Source organism: Homarus americanus, unplaced genomic scaffold (assembly GCF_018991925.1).
Source record: "Homarus americanus isolate GMGI-L3 unplaced genomic scaffold, GMGI_Hamer_2.0 scaffold22250, whole genome shotgun sequence".
Lineage (NCBI taxonomy): Eukaryota > Metazoa > Arthropoda > Malacostraca > Decapoda > Nephropidae > Homarus > Homarus americanus.
The window spans coordinates 4002673-4015669 of NW_024741189.1; positions in this window are offsets into that span (position 1 = coordinate 4002673).

The window sequence follows — 12997 nt, forward strand, 5'->3', positions numbered from 1 at the left end:
ACACACACACACACACACACACACACACACACACACACACACACACACACACACACACACACCTTACCCCATCTCCTTCCCCTTCACTTACCCACTCCATCACTACAGCTTCCCCACTACCTCGCCACCCAACACTGATCACCCACTTGTCCTCACACCAGACGAAGATCCCAGACAGGCCGTGATGTCATGTTTACGAAAGTTCATTCAAATGTGGCTATAATTCATGCACTTGTAAATCATAGCTTGGGATACAAATATTACTGGCAGGTAAGTGGAGGGGCGGGTCAACCTTGTCAACTGTGTCATCTTATATAGGGATGCACATACATTATAACATTATGTATTAGGATGTGAAAAACTCCAACCATACAAGAACAGTGAGATCACTTCTTTAAGGAAACAAGTTTGTTGGATGATTAATAATGGAAAAATTAAAGTAATTCTTGCAATGAATAAAAATTTTGCTCCAAGGATATGACATTAATTTTGTGTAGGATTATATTATCTGTTCTTTTAATGTAGTACAGTGTTCATGACAAAATGACCTATTTCATTGATGTAAAAATAATAATTGTATTAACATTTATAACTTTTTGTAAACCCCAGAAGGAGATGGTGGAGGTAGGGGTGGGAGAAGTATACGACTCTGTCCTTTTGATGTAATAGTTTTATTGTCAATAAAGTACAGTATTTCAATTTCAATTTCACAATGATGATCCATTAAGTTATAGCGGACATACAGCGACATTGTTCATTCTTTGGATATAATTATTTTATTGCAATTTTAATCGTGATGAGTTTTCTGTTTTTGTGGTGTATATTTTATTTCATGTTTGTATTTTCCTTTGCCTTGTACATTCTGAATTAATAGTCATAGTAATCTCCTTGGTTCTTGCCATGCGTATAGAAATTTGAGTGTTGGGGATTCGAGGACGAATTTTGGTGTGGCTGGGCGTCATGTAAGGTATTCAGTGGGCCTTATTCACCATTGGTGAATAGCCGTGTTAAATAACCAGTGAATAACCCAGCAGTCGTTATGGCACAGACATAGCGTCACCACGCCCTTATCTAATACAGTAATAAACCCAGCAATTTATAGCTTATTTAAAGAGGGTTAAAAAATAAGCTTCTACTTTATGCTGAATCAGTAGAATGACCTCACTCCCCTCCGTATGTCAGCCACCGTTGAGTGTGAGAAATGAACGATAATTCAGGCATGAACCAATTCGAGAAATATAACTTGCTTTGTAAAAGCTAAGTTAAAGTCAGTGAACATTCTCCGCCATGCCCGTGGGCGGCAACGTTGGTGACAGTCAGTCTTTGCTGGGCTTTCTCTTTGAACCGATCTTAACCTCGGACCTAATGAGAAGTGGTCATGGCCCAGAGTCTGTTTCATAGTCTTGGGTCAATATATAGATATTTTTGTACTCAGCCCCAGAGCCTACAGAAACTAAAATTATCAAACCACTGGACTTTGGAAGCGTCACTACTATTTTAATGAAATATATAGAAGATTACATTATTTAGAACCCATTGTTCTAGTGTCACTGAATTGGTAAATTATGTTCAGTCCAGGCTACCAGAACCAGTTTTCTACAGTGAACCAAGTTACATGTCTACTAAACACTTTTATCGAGTATTTACTTTGAGTATAGAATATACTGATAAATGATACTTACTGCTCGTTCTTCAGAGAGGAATAATCGAACATCTTAACTTGACATCTTGTTAAGTGTGGCGGAGACAGTGAGGCAACTGAGGCTGAATCCCGCACACAGGGATTTCAGTGAACTGTGCCCGAAGTATTTAACAACAAACTTTGTAAGGATTAGGGGTACGAACCAACAGGTCACTAAAGGGATTGAACACAATTTTTGGGTGCCTTGTGTCTGCGGTCTAGCTATAAACAGTCTTCTTTACAGCTATAACGGACTGTAACAAGTTACCTGAACTCACTAAAACCAATAATGATAAAAAAGAATTCAATGCTAAAACTAACAAAAATACAGAGCATGAAGCCACATCAAGAAAAGGGAGTGATTCTATATTATTAGCCACAGAAAGCTCTATTGTTGAAATGATCCATCAGCTTCGTAGATCCGAAGTGCAATGTAATACTTGTTGAATTTATAAAATAAAAAAATATCACTTTTTCTCCTGTAGATATACTATTGCTGATCAGTCACCCTCCAAGAAATAATCATTTGATGGCTTTGTCGGCAATCCTTGGTCAAATTGTCTTTCTGTTTGCTATTGTTGTATGCCTTACCTGCACAGTCTAGGTAATGTACAGTACGTGTACATTTGAAACTGTATGCCTCCACGATGTATAAACACCATATGCCTACATTGTTTATATTCATGCTAAACTGAATGCCTGCCTAGTCTATATACATGCCAAACCACTTGTAAGCCTGTATCAACTTATTTTACTGAATCACTATTATTATTATTATTATTATTATTATTATTATTATTATTATTATTATTATTATTATTATTATTATTATTATTATTATTATTATTATTATTATTATTATTATCATTAGTAGTAGTAGTAGTAGTAGTAGCCTTAACAAACAAGAATTTACAGATGCCATTGCTCTAAGGTACGGTTGGCCAGTAGATGGTTTGCCCTCCCAATGCGTGTGTGGCTCTTCCTATGATGGCGATCACGCCATGGTCTGCAAGAAGGGGGGCTTCATATGCATGAGGCATGACGAGGTAAGGGATCTCACAGCAAATATGTTGAAGGAAATCTGCCGGGACGTCATGGTAGAACCGACCCTCCTTCCACTGGATGGCGAGATCTTCCAACACAGGACTTCAAACACATCTAACGAAGCCCGTGTGGACGTCAGTGCTCGAGGATTCTGGACGCGGGGACAGCGAGCTTTCTTCGACATCAGGATTTTTGATCCCATGGCCGTTTGTCACCGTAACCTAGCTCTCGATGCTGCGCATAGGAGGAACGAGAACGACAAGAGAAGGGCATATGGGGAGAGAATACAAAATGTTGATCAAGGCAGCTTCACTCCTCTAGTGTTCACAACCTCTGGTGGGATGGGCCCAAGTGCAAGATGTTTCTACGCCAGACTCGCGGAGCTGATCTCCGAACAGAAGCAGCAGCCCAGAAGTTATGTTACAGCCTGGATGAGATGTCGACTGTCCTTCTCTCTCCTTCGGTCGGCTTTGCTCTGCCTCAGGGGAACGAGAGCTTCTGCCCCTACTCCGACAACTGCTGCAGATATTGACTATGAGGCTACAGTCACTGAATGCTGCATAGATCTGCGGCTCAACTAATTTAACACAGATAGGATAGCTTCTTATGTATTAGGATATTTAATATTAAGGTAAATAAATGGTGGCGAAGGTGTGGCTATTGGGGGAGGCTGGAGGCCACGTAAAAAAAAAAAAAAAAAAAAGTAGTAGTAGTAGTAGTTATAGTTGTAGTAGTAGTAGTTGACTGTCGTTCTCTCTCCTTAGGTCAGCGTTGCTAGGCCTCAGGGAAAAGAGAGCATCTGCCCCAAAGCCGACAACAGTTGCAGATATTGACTATGAGGCAATAGTCACTGAATGCCGCATAGATCTGTGGCACAACTAACTCAACACAGCTAGGATAGCTACTTATGTATTAGGATATTTAATTTTCAGGTAATAAAATGGCGGCGAAGGTATGGCTATAGAGGGATGATGGAGGCCACCCTCTGGAATAAGCTATCGGCGTCAATTTCATTCCCAAATTATTGAAACACCCTCACTTAACCCCAGCAGAAAGATCACTCCTTGCACTACCACCGAGACTGGGAGGTATGGGATTGACCAATCCAAAGGAGATTGCTGCCACCGAACGTCAAAACTCAGTTAAGCTCACGGCAGCCCTCACGGACCACATAATAGCTCAGAACTCAACAGGGGAGGTGGATACCAGTGAAGTAAACAAGATTCGAAGGTCCATTACGGCAGAACGACAGCACAGCCAAAGTGATGAGTTGCAGCAACTGTTGTTGCAAGTACCAGAGAATTTGAAAAAAGTAGCTATAACGCAGGAGGTGGGCTCCTCGAACTGGTTAACTACGTTACCGATAAGGGCAATTGGTTTCAGTTTCAATAAACAAGAATTTACAGATGCCAATGCTCTAAGGTACGGTAGGCCAGTGGAAGGTTTGCCCTCCCAATGCGTGTATGGCTCTTCCTATGACGCCGATTACGCCATGGTGTGCAAGAAAGGGGGTTTCATATGCATGAGGCATGACGAAGTAAGGGATCTCACAGCAAATATGCTGAAGGAAATCAGCCGTGATGTCAGGGTAGAACCGACCCTCCTTCCATTGGACGGTGAGATTTTCCAACATAGGACTTCAAACACATCCTTCCAAGCCCGTTTTGATGTCAGTGCTCGAGGATTCTGGACGCGGGGACAGCGAGCCTTCTTTGACATCAGGAGTTTTGATCCCATGTCCGCATGTCACCGTAACTTAGCTCTCGATGCTGCACACAGGAGGAACGAGAACAACAAGTTAAGGGCATGCGGGAAGAGAATTCAGAACGTTGATCAAGGCAGCTTCACTCCTCTAGTGTTCACAACCTCTGGTGGGATGGGACCAAGTGCAAGATGCTTCTACGCCAAACTCACGGAGGTGATATCTGAACGGAAGCAGCAGCCCAGAAGTTATGTTACAGCCTGGATGAGATGTCGACTGCCCTTCTCTCTCCTTCGTTTGGCTTTGCTCTGCCTCAGGGGAACGAGAGCTTCGGCCCCAAAGCCGACAACAGTTATAGATGTTGACAATGAGGCAACAGTCACTGAATGCCGCATAGAGCTGCGGCTCAACTAACTCAACACAGCTAGGATAGCTACTTTTGTGTTAGGATTTTTAATATTAAGGTAATAAAATGGCGGCGAAGGTGTGGCTATTGGAGGAGGCTAGAGTATACTGCCAGATTCTGGGTCACTAAGTCTAAGGGGATAACTTAACTCTAATCTTAATTTCTAAGGGTCGCTGCCACCAGACCCCCTCTGGACAGCATATAGCTCGTTAGGTAGCGGGCAGAGTGGACTAGGCATTGGGTTAGGTTTTCCATTGACCAGATCGATAAGGGGAAAGAAGGGTGAAACCATAACATGTCTTAATTGATTTATTCCTTATAAAACATACTGGTAAAAGACATATACATAAATTGGCCTTCCTCAGAAGAACAACGGAAATGTGGTTACCCAGATGGGCCCCAGACTCTTGCATTGATGGCGTGTTATCCACCTACGTATTGCATAACAATCTATGACCACCTTACCTCGGTCGTCCCTTCTTACAATATCCCTTAACACATCAGACTGCTCCACCTGTGTGGGATCTAGCACCGTCGGTTAACATACATAGTAGCACCATCTCAACACACCTGTTACACTCCATACCTGCAAATATGGGACTCCTTGTGACTTTTAGGTATACGCAACAGGCACCTCGTTCGCACACCGCCCTCGGTGGGTAAAGACGAGGGCTTCACTTAGAGACATACCAGCACTATTTCTACGCCTGGTATCATAGGTCGCTCCAAGTGACGACCGCAGAGTTTCTCACGGTCTCCTTATTTGTGACTATTCATTTGGAGTGGTGCGCTGGAAATCCACAGGTTCACAGTGGATTGGCATAGCGGGGAGTAGTCCCCACCTGTTGTGACACTCAAAGGGACAATGGCGGCCGGGCGGCAAGGCACTCCGACTGCATGGAACCTGAGGTGACGGTAGAACGAGGAAGACTCAGGGCATTGCCCCGCCGCTCCTCGTCACATAGGCCTACAGTTTCCAATCCTCAATTTTCACTTTTGTTTCTTATGGTTCTCACCTGAACACTTTTCGGTATATTGTCACTCATGCCTTATAAACACATATTTTAATCCTAAATTACACACTAAGGTAAGGTCTTGGTTTGCTAGTTCTTGGGTAAATTCATGGGGTTATAATATCAACGTGGCATCTGAGGCGGGTACATGACGCGCCTTGAAACAAAGGCTGAATGTTCATGGCGGGGGTGTATCAACTTCACTTAAAACTGTAATGAGGGATCCTCCTCTCACACATTGCACTATTTGAACACAGACATAAGATTCTCTGATCACTGTACCTGTCGTGGGTATATGTCACGTGAGGATACGAGGTGTATTAAATTCATACCGACGCATACAAGATATTTCCTTTCAAGTATAGTTTCTGGATCACTTTCAACACCTCACATAGTTCTGATACATTTATCCTTTTTCCAGATCATTGTTCTCATGTATTTTCATATGATATCTGTGGGAGTTATGTTCGCTACACGCTCACAGACGTAAATAGTATGACCTTCAAACCCTGATCCACACTTAGTCTTACAGTACACTAGTCCGGCTCAACTGGACTTTAACATTCGTCTTATGCATACCCTGAGTTATCCTTAATGCTATGAATACGTACACTTAATATGATATAACTGTACCTGGGTACAATACAACACATGGTCTAGGAACATTGAGTAGGTGAGTTGTCCTTTATCAATGTTTCCCGTTTTCTGAGGTTCTACAAGCGCGGTGCATTTGAATGTTATATAGCGTAATATGAATTAAATGGGATTTTTAGGAATGACAATGATGTGCGCAGTACAAGAGGCCATTTAAAAAAAAATAGTAGTAGTGGTAGTAGCCTCCTGAGTGGATATTGGTGATAGTTATTGGAGTGCCAGGGACTGTATAGCAGGTGGAGCTGGTGTTGGTTAGTGCCACGTAGGCTGTGGCTTGTAACCCGAGCAGGTCAAGTGTGGTAGCGGTCCCGCTTGCCCCGTGCCCAACACCGCCCTGCCCTGCCCGGCCCAGCCCAGCCCCGTCCCGCCCGGCCCCGCCCAGTCCTGCCCCGCCCCGTCGGCCAGTACACCAAAAATGACCCTTCCCCTCCCCCCTTCCCAAACCACAACCATCGATCTCTCCCACTGCTCTCTCTTTCCCAGGTCGACATCGTGGCTGGAAAATGTGTTTATCAGTGCTCAGGCCGGAATCAGAAATGCACAACCTGTATTTGTGTGAGAAGTAACACACGATGTGTGGGTTGCAAGAAAGAGACCAGCTGTCAAAATCCCTATAGCAGAGATCCATCACCTGATGACGACATGTCAAACGATAGTAGTGAACCCATTCAGTCGGAAAATGCTGTTCGTGAGGCGAATGACATATAGTCAACAAATTGGAAAGGCTTCTCGGGGGACGATTCGGAGAAGTGGGTCAAAGAAGTCTACTCAAAAGTGGTCAGGTGGTCGCCAGCTAACCTCTTTGAACCAGCAAAGTCCGCGGCCACCAAAGAAATGATCCGGCAGATGACTTGCTTCATATTCAATTACACTCACGACTCCCCCTGGTCCCACTAGCTCTTCAAATACTGGCCATAATACCCCATCTATTCTGTCAGAGGACACACGCAAGGTCTAAGTGCAAAAAAAATGTGGCAGCAATGAATAGGAGATGAACATTGTGGCAGAAAGGGGCCCTTGATGATCTCCTACGCGAAGCAAGAACATTGCCGGAGAGTCTAACATTCATAGGAGACGGAAAGAAAAACACTGAGGATGTTGCCAGAAAATTTGGTAACAAGATGCGTGAGGGAAAAGTGTCCTCGGCTGTAAGTTCTCTTACAAAGAAATCTTCCGGAGGTATGCTGCCAATAAACAGAAAGACATTACAACAACTGAAGGAAAAACAACCCCTTGCAAGTACAGAGGAAGGCATCAGGCTCCAGGGTGACTATATTCCACCAAATGCTGTCCTGTTCGAGAAAACAACAGAGGGATGGTGTGGAAAAAAGCCGTGAAAACACAGTGAGGAGCAGGCCCTTCAGGCCTGGATGCAGATGGTTGGAGAGTCATCCTCAGCACTAACAAGTTTGGTGCCGCAGCAAGTGATCTCTGCAATAAAGCTTGCAGCCTAGTGCTGCCACCACCTCCATGCTCTGACGCCCTGCCGCCTCATTCCCCTGGATAAAAATCCAGGATGTAGGCCTATAGAGTGGGGGAAGTGCTGAGACAGATCACTGGAAAATGCATAATGGAGGTGGTAAAGGGTGATCTCAGGGCAGCAGCAGGGAACCTGCAAGTATGTGCTAGCCATCAGGCTGGGGGTGAAGCTGCCATTCACGCCATGAGAAAGATATTTCAGCAGCGTGACTGTGAGGCAGTAATCCTGGCTGACGCTTCCAACGCATTCAACATATTCAACAACAAGGCTACACTGCACAACATCAAGATCAAGTGTCCAAGCTTTACAATGTATGTTGAAAACATCTATAAGAACCCATCAGACCTCTTTATAACAAGCTTCAAAGCCCTAAGAGGAGATACCACCATACATCCAACTGAGGGACCAACGCAGGGGGACCCTGTTGCCATGGCAATGTACGCATTAGGCCTGTCTGTGCTCCAACATACAATGAAATATGAAACAACCGAGGTCAAGCAAGTAGCTTACGCTGATAACCTAACAGGAGCAGGAAAAGTGGAGTACATCAAACAGTGGTGGGACCTGGTAACATCACGAGGTCCACAAATAGGGTACCACCCAATGCCAGCAAGTCCTTCCTCATTGCGAAGCCAGAACACTATGAACGGGCAATGGCGGTGTTCGCCGGAAGTGAGGTAAAAATAACAAAGGACGACCAAACACATCTAGGTGCGGTAAATGGCACGAAGGATTTCAAAACCGAATACGTAACGGGAAAGGTTAATGAGTGGGTGAAGGAAATCCAAGCTTTGTCTGATATTGCTAAAACAGAGCCACATGCGGCTTTTGCGGCATTCACCCATGGAGTCAAGCATCGCTGTAGTTACCTGATGCACACTATCCCTGATATCAGACCCTTCCTCCACCCTCTGGAAGAAGCCATCAAGGTCTCTTTTATCCTAAAACTAGTAAATAATCCTTATTTAACCCCAGCAGAAAGGTCACTCATTGCACTACCACCGAGAATGGGAGGAATGGGATTGACTAATCCAGAGGAGCTTGCCGTCACAGAACATCAGAACCTCTCAAGCTCACGGTAGCCCTCACTGAGCACATAATAGTTCAGAATGCAGCAAGTCAGGTGGATACCAACGAATTAAACAAGATTTGACGATCCATTACGACAGAACGGCAGCACACCCTAAGTGATAAACTGCAACAACTGTTGTAGCAATTGCTAGAGAAATTTAAAAAAAGTAGCTATAGCGCAGGAGGTGGGCGCTTCAAACTGGCTAGCAGCGTTACCGATAAGGGCAAAAGGCTTCATCCTTAATGAACAAGAATTCACAGATGCCAGTGCTCTAAGATACGGTAGGCCAGTAGAAGGTTTGCCCTCCCATGCGTGTATGACATTGACCAAGCCATGGTGTGCAAGATAGAGGGCCTCGTATACATGAGGCATGACGAAGTAAGGGTTCTCACAGCAGAATTACTGAAGGAAATCTGAGGCGACGTCATAGAATCTAACGAAGCCCGTGTGGACGTCAGTGCTCGAGAATTCTGGACGAGGGAACAGCGAGCCTTTTCTGACGTAAGGATTTTTTATCCCATGGCCACATGTCACCGTAATCTAGCTCTCGATGCTGCACACAGGAGGAACGAAAATGACAAGACCGGGGCATATGGGGAGAGAATTCAGAATGTTAATCAGGGTAGCTTCACCCCTTTGGTGTTCACAACCTCTGGTGGGATGGGACCAAGTGCAAGATGTTTCTTTGCCGTCTAGTTGAGATGTCGACTGTCCTTCTTCCTGCTTAGGTCTGCATTGCTCTGCTTCGGGGGAACGAGATCTTCGGCCACAAAGCTGACAACGGTCGCAGATATTGACTATGAGGCAACAGTCACTGAATGCCGCATAGATCTGCGGCTCAACTAACTCAACGCAGCTAGGATAGCTACTGTTGTATTAGGATATTTAATTTTAAGTAATAAAATGGCGGCGAAAGTGTGGCTATTGGGGGAGGCTGGAGGCCACGTGAAAAAAAGTAGTAGTAGTAGTAATAGTAGTATTATATTAATATTTTTATTATTATTATTAGTAGTAGTAGTAATAGTAGTATTATATTATTATTTTTATTATTATTATTATTAGTAGAAGTAGTAGTAATATGAAAGCCTGTAAATGTTTTCAGGTGAACGTGACGTTCAGCACTGATAACAAGAGTAATTAGTTTTTTTACCGTGGTTCTCATTCCTCTGGTACTTAGGTCTCCTCCTCCTGTATTTTTATGTCTTTTCTATATTATTTTATTTTCAAGATCATCTGTCTAAATTTTACACCTTAATTAAATATTTCAATCAGAATTTCTTATCGTCAACTTTCCTGGAGGGGATAACACTATAGTCTCAACTTACACATTACCTCAGGGATATACTGAAAGTCCATAAAAAATTATCTGGTTCTATAAGAATCTTCAGGAGGAGACTGGGGAGAGTATCCTTCTACTGAGACAACAATACCTTGCCCGATACAGTTACTTTAGTTCTTTCAGCTGTGTGTCGTTGGTGGCCAGACGATGTCGATGATACGCTGATTATTCTCTTGGCTCTCACTACTGTGGTTCGATCTCGATGCTCTCTTGGGTCAGGTGTTGTCCAGTGTGCACTTATAAAACATGTCAGAATTTCTCCGGGTACCCCGGTTTCCTCCTGTATTAACACTGGATCATGTGGGATGTCCACTATAGGGAGACCAGTTGGCAATAAATGATAAAGCTGTCTAGTATAAATATAAAATTAAATAAAAAAATTAATCATATCAACGACCAGTGTTGGATGTGTAACAAATATTGATTTCTAAGGATTACGAAGTATTATAAAACATCTAAGAACATAGAAATGGAGGAAACTACAGCGGATCTATTGGCCCATACTGGGCAGTCCCATTTACACCCAACCCCTATCGCTCATATATCCGTCCAACCCAAGGTCTATGTAGAGAGGTCGGACGCGCCCAGGTGAGGTCCGAGGCGAGCGGGAGTGATAACGTCAGGTGATCCACTCTGCCTGCGTCTCCTTGTAGTTGACAAGTCGACCCCAGTCTTACCAGGGCCATTAGTGTGTGTACACACTACTGTCTGAGGCCTTAACTTTGAGGAGCATGAGTCCCAAATGTTATGAATATCTGATAAGTATAAAAGGAATTCCTTTGCCGAGTAAAACAACTCTTAATGAACAAGCCAAGAATTTTGCATGCGAACCTGGCATCTTACACTCTCTGTGTTGTCACTCATAAAGACAAAGTCTGAAACTTTTAGTCCACTTGAAAGGTTAGCTGTGAGATCATTAGATGAAATGGCCATTGCGAGTGAATGGAGTTATGACAAAGGTAAGGATATCCTATATTAACCTCCTGAGAAAGTCAAGGTTTTCATGCCAAGCGGACTGGCAGGCAATTGGAAGCAGTCAATTTTTTATGACTTTGATGTCCCATATATACAAAGAGTCTTGTTAACTTTAATAGAAGAGCTTGAGCATGCAGGTTACCCTGTCGTTGCAATGGTGAACGACTTAGGGTTCAGTAACCTTAGGATGTGGAACGAATTTGATATTGATCCTGTGGAAAGAAAGAAAATATCTTTCAAAAACCCGAGTACTGATCGGGATGTATTTGTGTTTGCAAAAGTGCCACATTTGATTAATTTAATTAGGGATAATTTTCTCGATTCAGGATTTTACCGAAAGGATGGAAGTTTTATATAGATAGATTCCTCCAGTCGGGAAATGATGACAGCAAGTAAGAAAGAGTGGTTTAGCATGCAAACTAAGTAAAATGCATTTAAATGTATGGGGATCAGCAACGACAGCGGGTTAAATATGCAGTCCAATTGTTGTCAAAAACTTGCTCTAGCTCACTGAAATATCTTGGAGAATGAGGACTACTGGTGAGTAGAAATTGGAAGGAAACTGATGACTTAATAAATCTGGTGGACGAATGGTTTGACATTATGAATTCTTCTCGTAAGTTTATAAATACTGTGATTTTAAATTGGCTCACAAAAATTACTCCTGGAAAAGACGCTTTTACTTTTCTGATCAAATAACTAATTGATAATTTTGACTGCTTGTCAAGAAATATTGGTCTTAGACAAACAAATGATAAAAGTACACCTTTCAATGACAGAGCTGGCAGTAGAACTCTATATGACTAATCAATGTTTCAAAGACATGGATATTGACAATGAAGTAGAAAAAGAGTTAAGTGACGTCAAACTGATCGGCCGGTAATTTAACTCTGATGCTCGGTCTGCCTTTTTGAATATGGGTACTACATTTGCCTGTTTCCACAAGTCTGGCACAACTCCTTCTAATGATTTTGTAAATAAATTTACGGGTCCGCTATAACTATTGATGGAAGAAGTTTTGGGGACTAAACAGTGACAGAATGTGGAGACTCCCGAAGGGTAGCGCCCTACCGTTGCCTAACATTGTCTCACTGTTCAGTCCCCAAAACTTCTTCCATCAATAGTTCATTAACAGTGTATGTAAGTTCCACCATGTTTTCTACTACAACGGGACAGCAAAGTATAGTTTTTTAGCATTAAACTGTTATTATTTTATTGTTCAATCATCACTACATATAACACCACCCATCATCACTACATATAACATCATCCATCATCACTACATAAAACACCATCCATCATCACTACATATAACACCATCCATCATCACTACAGATCGGTAAAGTAGTTTTAAGATTCGCACGACACACACACACACAAACAGAAAAGATTTCTTTTGATTTATATAGATAGATTGTCTAATCATCACTACATACAAACATCCATCATCACTACATATAACACCATCCATCATCACTACATAACAACATCATCATCAATACATATAAACACCATCCATCACTCACATATAACATCATCCATCATCAATACAGATCGTAAAGTAGTTTCCGAGATTCTCATGCGGACACACACACACAGAAACAGACAGACACTCTTTGTTTTATATAGAT